General features: G+C 39.9%; 1 long non-coding RNA gene across 1 annotated transcript; it reads left to right on the top strand.

Annotated features, from left to right (window-relative positions):
* Window positions 1-11,817: 11,817 nt before the first annotated feature.
* LOC306939115 lies at window positions 11,818-13,844 on the top strand. The gene is made up of 2 exons (XR_013791839.1): window positions 11,818-11,928; window positions 12,537-13,844. It is a non-coding gene; the product is annotated as an uncharacterized lncRNA (long non-coding RNA).
* The last annotated feature ends 2,289 nt before the right edge of the window (window positions 13,845-16,133 follow it).

Genomic DNA, 16,133 nt, shown 5'->3' with positions numbered 1-16,133 from the left:
GGGCAGGGGTGAGGTGGGTTCGGGGGGCTAGGTCAAGTAGGAGCCTGACCAGTTTGTTTTGGGAAGTCTGGAGCCTGGTTTTAAGGGCCTTTGAGGTGCTGTGGTACCAGGAGGTGCATGCATAGTCAAAGAAACCCTGTACAAGGGCTCCTGTTAAGGTCTTCAAGGTGTTTTTGTTGACAAGTGAGGAGATCCTGTAGAGGAATCTTGTTCTATGGTTGACTTTTTTGATTACGTTGGTGGCCATTTTATCACCGGAAAGATTAGCCTCCAGGATGGAACCTAGGTAGGTAATTTCATCTTTACGTGTGATAACATTGTCACCCACTCTAACCAAGAAGCCATTTGCCTTGCTGAGATTACTAATAGAGCCAAAGAGAATGGATTCAGTTTTTCCCAGGTGTAAAGATAGTTTGTTATCAGCGAGCCAGGTGCAGATTCTACCGAGTTCAGAGCTGAGGGCATTTTCAACCTGCAGTTTGTCCCTGTCCGAGACCAGCAGTGCTGAGTCATCTGCGAACAGGAACAAGTTGCAGTCACAAGCTGAAGTCATGTCGTTTACATATATTAGGAACAGTAGTAGGCCCTAGTATGCTTCCTTGTGAATACGCATATTGAGTTAAAGATCGATAGTATTATATTAGAAAGAGTCTTTGACAAAAAAAATGTAGGGGTGATAATAGATCATAAGTTTTCCTGGAAACCTACATCCGCTCTAAACTAGCGAGAAGTATTGGTATCTTGGGCAAAACAAGACAAGTCCTAAACTTTGACTCCATGAACACTCTGTACTGCACCTTAATTACACCATATCTCACCTATTGTGTGGAGGTGTGGGGTAATACCTACAAAAGTAACCTTCAACCAATAAACATAATGCAGAAAAAAGCAATAAGATTAGTCAACAATGTAGGATTTCATGAACACACCAATCAACTCTTCTTGAACTCACACACATTAAAATTCTTTGATTTAATAGACCACAAAACAGCACAAATATTATATAAAGCCAGACAGAAACTTCTTCCAGATAACATCCAAAATCGGTTCAGGGATAGGGATGGGAGGTACGAGCTGAGAGGGGTACTAAACTTCAAACAATCTAGTGTTTGTACCACACTGAAAAGTATGTGTATCTCCGTTCGCGGGGTGAAACTATGGAATGACCTGCCGGATACAATTAAACAAAGTAAAAACATTATACAATTTTAAAAAAAGGCTAAAAAATGCTATATTGGACAAATACAAAAGTGAATGACTGAAGCATTATTGATTGAATTGCTTGAGTTTTATTTTTGTACTGTTTGATTACTGTGTTCAATAATGTGTTTCTTCTTCTTCTCTGCCTGTCTGTTCTTTCGTTTCCCGTGTTTGTTTGTTAGTTGTTTTTTTTGTTGTTTTTTGTTTTTGTTTTTGTTGTTTTTTTGTTTGTCTTTGTTTTTTGTTTTCATTTTAAATTCCTCTTAGTTACAACTGTACAAAGTATTAAGGATAGGCACTAATAAGCTCCCAGCTTCCGCCTATACCTTTTCGATCATGTCAAATGAGTTTAAAACATGATTCATCCTGTAATGTACTAACGGCATAAGATCGAAATAAACCAAACCATTACAAACAACATATTAGGAAACAAGGCCAAAAAAAACCGCAACCCGCAACTACGAATATTTACAAGCGACTTTGACACTTTACAGAAAAACAAGCCCAAAGTGGCTTATAATATGCGGACATGGCAACACTGACCAAGCGCAATCCTTCTTTTTTGGTGCGGGTTCACAGTTCACACAAACCGGTTGCAAACAATTACTTTTAGGTACACACCGCCACCTACTGTACCGGAGTACCTGTGGCTGTGTCTCCCGCATGGAAACCACTAAGCCAAAGGGAATTCCCTATGACTTGGGGGAGATGGATTAGACTTTTTTGGCCATCAGTCTGAGGTTGCTGCAGCTATACACTCACCCCCTTTTGACCTCCTCCCTTTTCGTTTGAAACTTTGAACTGTACCCAAACTGAATACAAATTGAACAAGAAATGCACTCTGTCGAGCTGCCAACTTGCGCTTTGCACACAAGTAGGCTATGTATGGCCTACTTGTGCGCAGCAGCGCAAGCAGAGCGCGCTCACCACTGCTGGTACGGCTGCTGCTCTGAGTTCTAGCTCTCTGCTGTCTGGGTATGACTGCTGCTCTGAGTCCTAGAGCTCTCTGCTATTCTAAATACTTTAGACCCGTAATTGACCTTATACCAACCTTGAAACGTACCCTAGTTACGTCACCAAGAATGGTGGTCCATTATTGGTGGAGGACACCAACATACATACATACCCAGCTGATATGTACCCTATTGACCTTATACCAATTTTGAAACGTACTTTAGTTGCGTCATCAAGAACAGTGGTCCCTCATTGGCCGGTGGAATATACCGACATACATACCCAGCCGATCGCAGTACGTGCACGCTCTGCTTGCGCAAGTAATAATACAATTTTCAATCAATCAATCCCATGGGGAAACCTGATCCGTGTCACAGCACCAATGTAACATCTGGAAATCGAACCGGTTCTCCCGCATGGAAATCCAACATCTTAACCACTAAGCCAAAGGGAATTCCCTACACATTAGACTTTTTAGGCTATCAGGCTGAGGTTGTGAGTCACTCTGCTACCAATCTGGGTACCCATTGGCAAAACAAAGGAAAAACAGTTAATGTATAACATGATTTTTGTTTTAATGTTTTAATTAGAATTTGAAGATTTTCAGAAAACTTAAGTTAGGGTTTAGAGTAGACAGTGTTTTTAGAATCAACCTCAGGTGTAGGGCTCGCTAGACCATTTTGATTGACTGATTGAATAGTTCATTAGACAGAATGTATTATAAACAGCAAGTGCAACAGAGTACAGTCAAACACTCATTCCAAAAAGGATAGCACCATAAAAAAGTCCATTCCATTTAGTTTTAGGCCCTATGCAATCAATTCATAGACATGACATGAACAATATAACAACAAAAATTCAAAATCAATATCATAGGAAAAACATAAAGCACTGGAGGGGAAAAAGGAAGGGGGGTTGATCATTTCCTCTCCCTCCCACCTGGAGTTTCAGGCCTGTTTTAAAAGATGCAAGTGTTGTGATCTCTAAATGGACCCTCGGCCGGTCTGGCTCTGAACAGGCTGGTAGTGTGTGTAGGCTGGGTGGTGTGTGATGATCCAGTTGAAGTACCTCTGTTGGTACGGAGACGGGCCCGGGAGAACCAATGATGAGACACAGAGGCAGTATCACACCATAGATTCACAAAGTTTATTAGACAGACGGAATATTTATAGTGCTGGATCATAGGAACGAAACAGTAAGATATGAAGATGCGCGACATAGGAACGTGGCATGATGATGTGCAAGGTTGACCTCACGATGTACAAGGGCTAGCCTTACTGTCGGCATACCAGGCGGACCTTATGGGTGCCACCTAACAGGATGCCTCACATCTCAAGACAGTACAATGCAGACAGAGAAACATCTCGCTATCAAGCACAATGCAAGCTGCACTGTAACTTATGAAGTACACTGTATCTCAAGTTCAGTACACAGACTTACTTAGCTGTATATGGCATGAATCATAACAGCAAGTAATCTGCATTTTTTGAGGGAGGGGGTCAGGGCATTCCACGCTTGGGTGGTGGTGCTGTAGAAGGATAGTTTACCCATATTTGTTTTGAAAGTGGGTGGTACCAGATCACTGTTCTAGCTCCCTCTATTGTGGCTGTGGGTATCGCTCACTTTTTTTGAGGTAGTTAGTCAGGTATGCGGGCATATAGACAATTTACAATTTAGGCATTTAGCAGACGCTCTTAGTCCAGAGCGATTTACATTAAGCAATAACAAAAGCATGGCATACATCACATATATAAAAAGTAGTTATCATGAATCATGCGTAGACTAAGAACGTAACAGTGGAGTATCTATGTAAACTATACATACTGTACTATACTATATAATATATTATACATGTGTACTATAAAGTGCTATGACTACATAAAGTGCAATTCTAGAGCTGTCTACGTAACAAGCTATAAGTCTGTTTAAAATACTATCTAAGTCTACATAATGTGCTATCTAAGGGGCTAGGCTAGGGCAAGTGCTACGGGCCATGGTGGAGTCTGAAGAGGTGGGTTTTCAGACTACGGCGGAAGATTGGGAGTGAGGCTGCAGTTCTGACTGTGATGGGAAGTGCATTCCATAGTTTTGGAGCCAGAAGGGAGAAGAGTTTGGGACGTGTGGAGCGTTGTCCCGGCGTTTTTAGTGAAGGTACCTCCAGCTTCCCTGCGTTGGCTGATCTGAGTGCGCGGGAGGGTTTGTAGGGTACGATCATACTTGTGAGATATGGGGGGGGCATGCCTTTGGTTGCTTTGAATGCCAGCATCAGAGTTTTGTATTCTGTGCGGGCAGCGACCGGGAGCCAATGGAGGGAGCGGAGAAGGGGGGTGACGTGTGAGAATTTTGGCTGGTTGAAGACCAAGCGGGCTGCAGCATTTTGGATCAGTTGGAGGGGCTTAAGTGCACATGCCGGTAGGCCAGTAAGGAGGGAGTTACAATAGTCAAGTTTGACAATGCCCTCAGGCCTACACTGAGGGCATTGTGGGCAATGGGTCTTCAACCCAGAGCCAGTTTAGACTAGCAAAATGGGTCGGAAAGACATGGGTCATGGGCCCCAGGCCGAGAAGTACTCAAATTAGTTTGTTTTGGGAGGTTTGAAGCTTATTCTTAAGTGACATTAGGATGCTGTAGAACCAAGAGGTGGAAGCATAGTCAAAGGAGAGCTGAATTACCGTATTAGAGCAACCGCAAGAGGAAATTCTGCCCAGGAATCTTGTTCTTTGATTGACTTTTTTGATCACCTGACCTTTGTTGCCATGCCTTCAGTTTGTTGACAAGAATACAGCCCAAATATGTAAACCATTAGGTTTGGGACTTTGGGTTGTGTCCTTGCCATGATGTAACTCCAAAGGTGGGCAAGAAATCAAAAAGTGATTAGAAATAATAATTCAAAATGCTCCCTATGGACTTATATTGTAGCCTACAGTAAAGAGCCTCAAGAGGAGTTCTTTCAGTTGATAAATGAATGCAAACGAACTTGATTCTGACAATATAGAAGTAACATCACCAAATCCAGTACTATTTTTGAAAAAACGGTCAACTTCTTGTTCAATCAATTTCTAATCAATGCAGCAATTATTTTAGATTTCTTGCAGACTTTTGGAGTTCATGGCAAGGTAACTAACTACACAACCCAAACCTTTACAAAAGTGATCTAGCCCTTTAACCCAAGCATAGCCAGGCAAGATCTTGTCATTTTCCATTTCTGAAGATGATTTAAATATGAGCTTGGACCCAAGCATCCCTAATCTGGGCATAAAATCTCACATATCTACAAGCTCAACGTCCCAATGTGCATTGATTTTGTAGATGTGCTTTTTTAGGTGGGGATAAAGACAATATATTGAATTGACCCTCGTCAATGGAATATAGGGTTTAAGTGGTTAATGAAAAGTATGGTTTGACAGTATAGTATGCGGAAGAGATAAGTCACCTTTTTCATCAGGTGAGTAGATACTAGTCTTGCCTCTGGCCCAGAAATGCCCGAATACTGGGCAAGAGTCTGGTCATCTCACTGGCTCAGAGACAAGGCTTCATTTGAAACGCCTGTCTACTACTACTACCAGCCTCCATGGTCTGCCATAGTGATTTATATGACATTGATGATGGAGGCAGTCACTCAGGCTGTAGAGTGGTAGCCCAGCCCAGCCCCTCTCTCTAGTGGGGGACGGTCACTCAGGTTAATCAGTTCATTCACTCAGACACAGTCTGGGGACATCCGAGTCCAGCTGTTCACAACTAGCCAGGACCCATGGTGCAAAATGAATAGCATTTCATCGGAAGCCACTGTGGGCTTTAAGGGTAATTCAGACCACTGCGACTTTTCTCTGCAACATTGTAATGCTTATGTATTCCGTCGTATGACAAAGTTGAGCGCCAAAAATATAAGATCTACGTGCTTGGATTCAAGGCGTGAACAGGTAGATAAGCTATTTTTGGCCCCACGACACCGTCATGCGTCAAAGTGTAAATCGGTCTTATAACGGTTTCGTCTCGTCGTGAATCGCTGGTCTGAATGAGGATGGCTGTGTTATCTGTGTCAGTCATTCCAGAGGGCACCGCCATACATGAAGGAGAGAAATGTTACATGGTCAGGCTGGGAATTTCACTGCAATGTGTTTAATCAATCCAAAACAGAACAAGTATACAAAATAGAATATTATACAGAATACATAGCATACCAATAGGTACACTTGTGCTAGCCATTTAACACCATCTGAAGGTCGAAAGGATTTAAACAGCATTGCAATTAATAGGGTGCTCATGTGGCACTTTTTATGCTGACACTCCTAGTCATATTAACCCTAACCCATATAATATAGTCAATGGACATGATCAGAGTGACCCATGGGCAAAAGAAAATGTATGTTTCTAGAATATCAGCCACAATGGTTAAATTGATCAGTGATGATACTGACAATTTTATTTTTTCCCCATGGACTATAAGATGTTATGCGTAAAATTATGCAGGGGATATTATATCTGCATTTCCAGCAGATATAACAAAAAATACGTTTTTCACTTTTTTTTTAAATAACTTCACATCATGTAGTGATTTTATTTTCTGCAAACATCCGATGAACATTTATGCTCATTGGCTCCTCATTGTATGCAGTTAATAGTTGATAATATTTATACCATGCATTTCTATGTATATACAAATGTATCTAATTCACATATGGACATTTTGATTTACATTTGCAATCATTTGAGTTAATCCTAAGAGTGGAAGAAAGACGACACACTGTCAGCACTTACCTCAACACTATAATGGTAAGAGGATGCTATCTACAATGCATTTGATGCAATAGTCTGCATTTATCTTTGAGACAGAATGCCTGATTTCAGGAAAAGCTGCAGTGGTTGAGAGTAGTGTACTGTACGTCTGTCCAGTGGCAACATGACCAACACTGCTCAGACCCCGCCTCTCCCCCACCTCCTTTCCCCCTGTAAATTATAGCAGCACTTTAGCTAATGAAAGAGTTGAAGACCGCACACTAATAAAAGCCATTAAGTGAATAAAGCACTTCCCCCTCTAACGAAATTAAAGAATCTGCCGCTTTGGAGAGGGAGGACTCTGTATTAATATTTATGAAATGCGGAACCAGAACCCCCCCGCCCCAAACCTGAGGCCAATCCCACCCAGTCAAAGTACTTCTTGCCTGTCCACCTATCCCAAGAGAAAATGACCAACCCCCTCCTAACTTCAAAGAGGGGCGGAGGGTAGAGACTTTGAGGGTTCCGGAGAAGACGCAGTCAGGACAGTCTGTCTCAAATAGAGGAAGCTGGTGGATCCCCGAGAAGAAGCTCAGAGCATCCACACTTTTTCACCGCTTTTGAATCTGCTCCACCATGGTGCACACTTCGCACCAAGTCTAGTTTCTGTCTGGAGAGACTAGGTGTGTGGAAGTGACTTTCCAAAGACACCAGTTGGAGTGTGTCATAGACTGAATTAAGGTATGGTTCAAATGTGTTTTGCCTTACATTAATGCTTTCTTGGGATGGTATGTGTGATTTTTAGTCACAGGAACATGTACAAAATCCTCCAATATCTGTCAACCAAATTTTGGTTGAATGTATTTGAGTTTTTTTCAGTCAGGCACTTTTTAGACCAATGGACAAAGTATCCCAGCGATCTGAAGGATTCTGACTGCATGATCTGGAGGGTGTAATAAATGGTAAGATTTACAAGTTTGAGCATGAGCTAAAAATACAAACTTCAAATGTTGGAGATCCATCAAAAAAGGAAAGAAACTGAGGTAAGAGAACATAACCGTGTGTCCATGTGTAAAACCCCATAATACCATTCTATTAGTTCACGCATCATCCTGAAACATCCCCATTACTCCAAAAAAGGAAACTGTCCATTTTCACCAACACATTCCATTTTTGTACTTCTTTCCACTAATGATCCATGAATCCCTTTGTGCCACAACAAATCTAGACTTCCTTTGTGTGGTATATGCATATTTATCTAATTCATCCCACAAAGTGGCTCAGTTGCCAAAGATTTAAGTTGATTATCACACCATGCCTTCTCATTTTAACAAGATGTCCCTAGGGATCTAGAAATGAATGGCAGTAACAAGATTGCCAAACCTTTTCAAGGGACTTCCCTTATAGCTCTTTCAACTGATAGCATCCTGGGTCTGACTCTTGACATTGAGTCCAGTGACCGTTAACATGGTTAGGAGAAGGATGTCAGGAGTGGTTTTGTCTGTGTTCAGATTAGATCTCAAATCTCAAAAGATGGACTACAGTGATATAGATTTAACTGTTATTATTTAGTCCATTTGAGTGATTAGACACAAAGACTCTTTTTGCAAGGCTATCAGAAGAATTATACTGGGCAGTGGGCAACTGTATTCCCTAAGAATCTCTGGGTTTTCAATAAGACGACCATTATATTTCACCGAAATTCTATTTCCATCGATTGCCTGGGAAGAAATGCCCAATGCACTGATGGTGTACTAATTTGATCAAGAAGTCCATCCTTATGGCTCGAGTTAAACCATTCCATCAGAATTTTGAATATTCTATATTATTTGCATGATAAAACTGACCAACTCTTGATTTTTTTCATACAAAAACATCTGGCAAAATAGGGTGCGAAAGACGAGAGGGCGTGGTTTGACGCAGTTTGTGCGCAGGAAGGGTGGTGCCTATTTTTCCGCAGTGAGAGTGACCTATGACTAATCCTTTTTTTATTTCGCAAATGGTCCTAGACGCACTGTACTGCGAACACTTCCCCAGTGTAAGGTGGCGGTATCTTTTTGCTCGACCGCACTGCGATAACTCCTCCTTCACACCTATGGACTTGGACCAACTCTCATATTGGGCTACTAATGAAAGTTATGAGGATATTTAGAATACTGGGCAAACTCTGGAGAACAAAGTAATCTTATAATATACCAGATATGGTGTATGTCTTTTGGAAGTATTGTCATATGACTCGTATGTGATTTTTGATCCTTTTTTGACCATACTCGTTACATTTGTGTCAAACATAACCACGAAAGAAGACATTATTGTTTTGTTTTACAGCCTTAAAGCAAGTTTCTTCATACTTGTTTATGCAAAAAAAAGAAAGAAAAATGGACGAGCTGCCTGACTGCTTTGCCCAGGACGCCATTGTGCTTGATCTAACCATGCAGTGCATCTTCTGTTCATGGTTGTGCCAGGCACCTTGGAGGCTTGTGAGCATTCTTCTTCTGACTAATTTACCTACTCTGCTTATTGATGTTATCTGCCTTTTGATGTTATCAACCCAATGCCAATGCTGTTTTGCTGTAGAAAACTCAGATGACCTTTATCCTAGGCCAATTGTTTATTCATCTAATCAGAGCACAAGAGCAATATGTACCAAATAAATGAAGCAGTCTTACAGTCTTTAGAGAAAGGATTGTAGAGATTGTGGATGCAGTTGTAGTACTGAAGGTCACAACTGACCATTTGAAATGTACGTTGAAAATCTCCTTTTGAGGAGTGGGTTATATTGGGAACCACCAACTGGTCTAAATGAAGGATAGACACATTCCCCGAAATGTGAATGTCATCATAGTCTGAAGTAGTCAAGCTCTAAAACAGATAGTGGACCATGATATATCGATGGATTCATGACTTTGTTTGGAAATATTGTAAATGTTTGTGGAAAGGTTATTTTATTTTTTTTGGCTCGTTATATAATTATCTTATTAAATGTATATAAGACTTGCAACGCACCGGAGAAACATCCCTTGTATGATCAAATTATCAAAATGTTTATTTAATTAAACAAGGGAGCATGACTAATAAGTTGTGGGTTCTAATTTTCTTTTTTGCTATACACTTTCGTTTTTATTTTATTTTTTTGACAAAAATGTAATCTTTATTCTCTTAAGATGTCTAATTTAAGACAGAATCATGTTCTTGTTCAGTATTTGTGACTGATGTATTTTTGATGCCTGTGTATTTGTTTTAAATTATTATTTTCTTTTTTACTGATGTTATAAATAAATAAATTTGTCTTACGACATAACATATGACCATTGTATTGGTTCTGGGCCCTAATAAATATGATCTGAATATCCTGTGTGGATGTCTAGCACCAATGAATATATTCTGTTTAATTAAGGGCAAGAATTAAACAAAACAAGTCAGGGAGATTGATGAGACTTGAGGGGTTTATGAGTTTCATACAAATTAAGCCGTGTTATCTACTGCAAGCTGGCTAGTTTCAAAATGGCAGATTTGTGGATATGATCAATTATACTAAGTGTTCAGTGGCTTTTAACTATGGCGTTTCATTTCAGCCTGTATAGATAGGTCACATGCTACAACAATGTGACTCAATAAACCCATTTAGACCTGAGGACGATTCTACAAATGTCTTCTAAATCCTGACAAGTTTTCTGAAAAACCTGTGTCAGTGGTTCTCAAACATTTTCATGTCAAGGACCCCCAAAAATATATGTAATTGGCCCATCTGAAAATATGTCGTTCCAGGGACTCTTTCCAGAAGGAAAGATTTGAGTTAAAAAGCTCTGAAAGAATATATAGGCCTATTGAAAGATTTGCACCACATTTTCAAGATTTTTCAAAAATAGCAGACCTAGCTCATAGCGTGGCACTCTGTGCCACGCTATGAGCTTGTAGATCTGCTATTTTTCAATAGCTAAAGCATAACATAATGATTAAAACACCAAAAGGGGTTCCCGCCCAGAATGGGTTAAGAAGGTGGACTGGACATGCTTTGTAATCTCAATCATAACGACACTGGACAATGCCCAAGAATTATAAACTGATGGTCTGTGTTCTAGATGTGATCAAATTATTTTATAGTTATCTTGGTTCTACTAGACTGCATGAATACCCATGTACGAATAATCATTAATGAGATCACATTTGTTTAGTCTCTTAAGAATTATTAAGAAATAAAGAGGCTACATATACAACTAGTGTTGTTGACATACAGTATAGCTTTAGTAATCAGTTCTCTTAAAACGATTATGAACAGTCCATCATAGTTTAACGGATGGGCTGATGAACGAGCGTAGTGATGAACTGTCTTTTCACAAAACGTCTGGAGTACTGACAACTCTGACAGTCTTTATTCATCTTTCTACGGTATATTCTACTAAAAAAAGTAGGTTTTTATTAAGCCATAATACACTATCTACAGCAACCATGATAATTATCTAAGCTTTATAGGTTGAGAAATGCAGGTGTAACCTACTACACATGAAAATGATAATGGAGGTATTGAAAACATCCCATTCCAATCAGATATCATTAGCCCTAGACTTGGGTGTTGCCTATGCTTTCTAGATTGGAGCTAGACAGAACATCATTAATGCAAATTATATAGTGCCAGCATGGGTACATTCAAGTCAAGCAGTTATCCATGCAAAAAGTCTAATATTCATTGAATGTTGGCAAAGACTTGCATTGATCTCAAAGTATTTGCAAAAGTAGGCTACTTAGGTAGGGTAAGTGATTTTTTTTGGTTAACTTAAAATAAAAGGTTTTTTGTTAAAAAAGTTTAACCACTATAGTCTGATAGCAACCAGAGCGTTCAGTAACGGAGGGTCGGAGGTATCCCCATTTCTCCAGCTCTTTAATAAACATAAAATACATTTTCGGGTGGGTGGCCAAATTTCAGCCAATCAGGAGAGTACTTGTCCATCTCCTGATTGGATCGAATTGGTATCCCGAACTGAAACTGTATTCGTGAGGCAAAAAGTGAAAATAATGAAATATACTATAGCAGCTACAAATGTATTGCTAGCCAGTTAGGCAAAGACTAGCTCTGGTCCATAGCCTTCTACTGCTTCTACGATTCTGCCCTGCAGTATAAGGCTATGGGACTTTCGGTTTTAAATCTTAAATCGAAATCAGACCAGCCTCTCCTCTTTAGCGTATTTGAAAAGAACGTTTTTGCTACTCACCAAAACAAAGGTGGGTTGTGTCATTAGAAAGCCTACTTTCCTTAGTGGACGCACTCTGGGGCCCCCACCACACGTATAAACGGTACTTTTTGGCCAGAAAGGGAGTTTTTTTTCACCGGAGGAAAAATATTCTCTATGAGGCAGTTCTCTGGGCAATATCGGTTATCGGTAGAGGCCCAGGGCGCATTGGAGTAACTAAAAGTATTTTTTTCCCGGTGGAAACAAAATCCTTTTATACATGTGGTGGGGGGCTCAGAGTGCGTCCACTAAGGAAAGTAGGCTTTCTATTGACACAACCCGTCTTTGTATTGGTGAGTAGGTCAAACGTTCGTGAGATTTCCACTAAAGAGGAGAGGCTGGTCTGATTTCGATTTGAGATTTAAAACCGAAAGTCCCATAGCCTTATACTGCAGGGCAGAATCGTAGAAGCAGTAGAAGGCTATGGACCAGAGCTAGGCAAAGACCTGGTAGGGTTCCAAGCAGATGGATCACTTCTCCATGCACCTCAACATTGGAGGTTTTACAGATTAGCCATTTAGACTGGAATGTAGCTACCGTTTTGCACTGGTATAATCCCATGTATCACTGTGGGAGTGTGTGTATGGGTACCGTACAACTACAAGGTGAAACTACACAGTAGTCACTGAAAGCCTTAAGTATAAACAGAAATAGCAAGATACAATTGAAAATGGTTTATTGAAATTAAGTTAGTTCCATTTCAACATTTCTGTAAATCACATAGAAGTGCTCCAACTCATAGTTAATCAGTAATATATAATATATATAATACAATAATAATGCTATTTGTGATGCAATCAACATTAGTTTTGGTAATCACATTATACTGCTAGCTCAAAAGTATATGGACAAAAACGTGACTACTGGAGGAGGCAAACTGTGTCAGTAAGTGACAAAGAAGGGCACACCAGAATGCACTGCCTGAAGCAGAAAATTCTCAAATATAGCATACCGTTCCACCATAACCACACTTTACACTGTTACAAAGATGTTTTCCTTTTCTTCTGCTGAATTTAGTCATTGCCAATTCCCCCATATTTATATAGTCCTCTTCACGGTCAACCCCTTATGTTGGTCTGGGGAAGGTGTGGACAACCATATCTCCTCCAATGCCCATGTACCGATGTACGGTAGTCACCAGTCACAAGAGGAGGAACACACTATCCCTCCTCCCAGTTCTGCACCTCGCTGAACAACAATCGTGTTCACTGAATGTCCAGCCAAGCCGGAAACACAAGAGAAATCGAACCCGTCTCAAACACTCCATAGTGAAGAATGGCCTTTTCTTTACAAACGTAGGAACACTTTATTCACTGAAGGTACTATTAACTGATTTAGACCTGGATCACCAATTTGTTATCGGCCTCAGGTCTAACATTTTAGACATTACAGGGCTATATTAAATATTTAACACTTGTGTAGGATCCTTCTAATGACTCGCAAGAGTCGCAATTATATATTTTTGAAGGACATTAAATCGAAGTCCATGCAATGGAGACAATGTTTCCTACAAACAAAAAAGAATGTCATGACACTTTGTCAGATTGTCAGGCTGTAAACAGTGTAGTCCATTAGACTATGTTACATGATATCCCATGTGTGGTATCACAAGTTTTCATAACATTCATTAATACAGAGCCAACTCTTATTTAGAACAGCAACAAGTGAGTTACATGTACTTCTAGGACCTACACTTACAAAAAAAAAAAAAAAAAAACGTTGCAGATGGGGAAAAGTTACAAATAAGCATAACTGTAGTTGGAATAAACATACAGTTATACATTAAACTTTGAATGTATTATTTTAACGGCATGGCACTTAAGGGGCCAGGTGTCTACAGCACGGTTGGTCTACTCCTGTATATCGTCACAAACGTTACGTATAGATGTAGATCACTTTATGTGTCCACCTGTAAAAAAGTAGACCAATCACATGCTGCCACGTGCATACAGCGAACCACACAGCTCAGCTGACACAACTATGCCAAATACACCTCGCAACATCAACACACAAAGCTCTCATTAGCATGTTAGCACATCATTGGTGATATGTAGGCATTCAAGACATAATTTATTAATGCATAACATTGTAGCCCAATGTGAAAGGATGAAACAAAGCAATTACATCACTACAGTGAACTGCGTGAAGCAATGACATTCTAGGATGTAGGCTATTATATGGGGATTCAAGCTAGTTAGCCAGATAACTGCTAATTAATTTAGCCGTCTTAAAGCCATGCCTACATTAGACTGTGGCCTGTTTGTGAACATCAGGGTATCCATCAACCAATCACTGGTGAGTTCTGAAGTGTGTTTGTGTGTGTGTGTGTGTGTGTGTGTGTGTGTGTGTGTGTGTGTTTGTGTGACTGTGTGTGACTGTGTGTGTGTGTGTCTGACTGTGCTGAGGTAGGACAATTTTTAATCACAAAAGGTTTTATTTGATTGCTCAAGTGCTATACGTTTTTATGAAAGGGCATTCAGCAAACAAGGTCAGATTCCATTTCTGGAAAAATCTAAAGCCAAGCACATTAGTACCATTTTATTGTTATTTGAGGTTTATTTGGTTGCCACAAGACACTATGCCCCTAATGGTGAGGGACTGGTTATCTATCTGGTTATCGGAAGGCTTTACGTCAATGAACCCTGGCAAATTAAACCACAAATATGTTGGGACGGACAGCACGAAATCTGGGATGTGCCAACAAGAAAAACTGTTCCATCCGCATACTGTAAGAGAAGGAACCCATGAGAGGATCTTAATTCAACTGATTTATGCCAGGTATTAAGGTTCAATCTTGTAGACAAACTCAATTTAAAAACTTAGTTACAGGGAAAACATTTTGAACTTAAATCCCATTGCTCTGATGTGAAGAGATAACTGTGGCAAAAAAAAAAAAAAAGGTTACAACTAGTTTACATAAATCTACTTTGGACTGGACAGGTCACATTATAGAAATGGCTGCCTGCTAATCATTGCAATAAATAATTTATAAATACCAGTGTTGCCCCATTATTCCCATTTTGTTCTACATTGTCATTAAAAAGTACCACTAATTATGCCATAATTGGTCGGCTATAATCTTATGGAGAGGTTTAAAGAAGTTCTGTATGGTATCCGTTCCCAGGTTACAGTACATTGACAGTGTGTAATGCTTGTGTGAGGGACATGGTTCTTACACATTTTACATTTTAAAATTAGTTTAAAATGGCTTTTCCAGACAATTTCCAGAATTCTCTGTTGATATGTCACACCATATTTGACATCAGAGTACAAATAGCTAGATGTTTGTTACTAAATGGTTTTAAAATCCAACCGTTCAATTAACCCTTCACTAAATCCCACCCCAAAAAGCGATTGTCCAATGCCAATCCAAATAGTTTAGCAAAGGTTGCTATGCAGGTCAAGCTTTCTTCGCTGCTAACGTGCCTATTGGACAAAGATGGGTTGGGGAGGAACTTAGTGAAGGGCTAATTATCTTCCATCTATATATTAGGTTTTGCCAAATAGATTGTAACCAAGTGCTGTCGCTCATAGAAATCAATTAACGACTTAACCACCGCCTTAGCCATGCAATGGTGAAGTCAATAGTCTGGAAACAATGACAAAAATCTAATTTCATACTTTTGTAGGAACCCTGGAGGGATGTCTAAAGCACACAAGACTAGGCATTTGGGAACGATAAAGTATGTATTTGCGATGTCCAGAAATCCACTAAACTCATCATATATGCTACTTCCACTGCCACTTGCATTACTTTGAGCATTCAGCTAGCTCCAATCACACAGTAGACACTACCTTTACATTCATCTAGCTCCAATCAGAATGTAGACAGTACCGACAGTACAACAGAGGTTGCTAGTGGGAAATGCAGAGTTGGCCTTTGAAAAGTAAAGACATTGCCATCAGACATTACGGTGCCAATTCAATATGAGTAACAGAAGGTACTGTGAGAAACATCTAGTATATAATGTGAGAATTCAGAAGTGCTTTGGCAAAAGCAACTTTACAACAACAAGGTGTTTTGGCTCAGTCTTG

This window comes from Electrona antarctica (genome assembly GCF_951216825.1).
Source record: "Electrona antarctica genome assembly, chromosome: 16".
In the NCBI taxonomy this organism is placed as follows: domain Eukaryota; kingdom Metazoa; phylum Chordata; class Actinopteri; order Myctophiformes; family Myctophidae; genus Electrona; species Electrona antarctica.
This window is presented reverse-complemented; position numbering and strand designations above follow the sequence as displayed.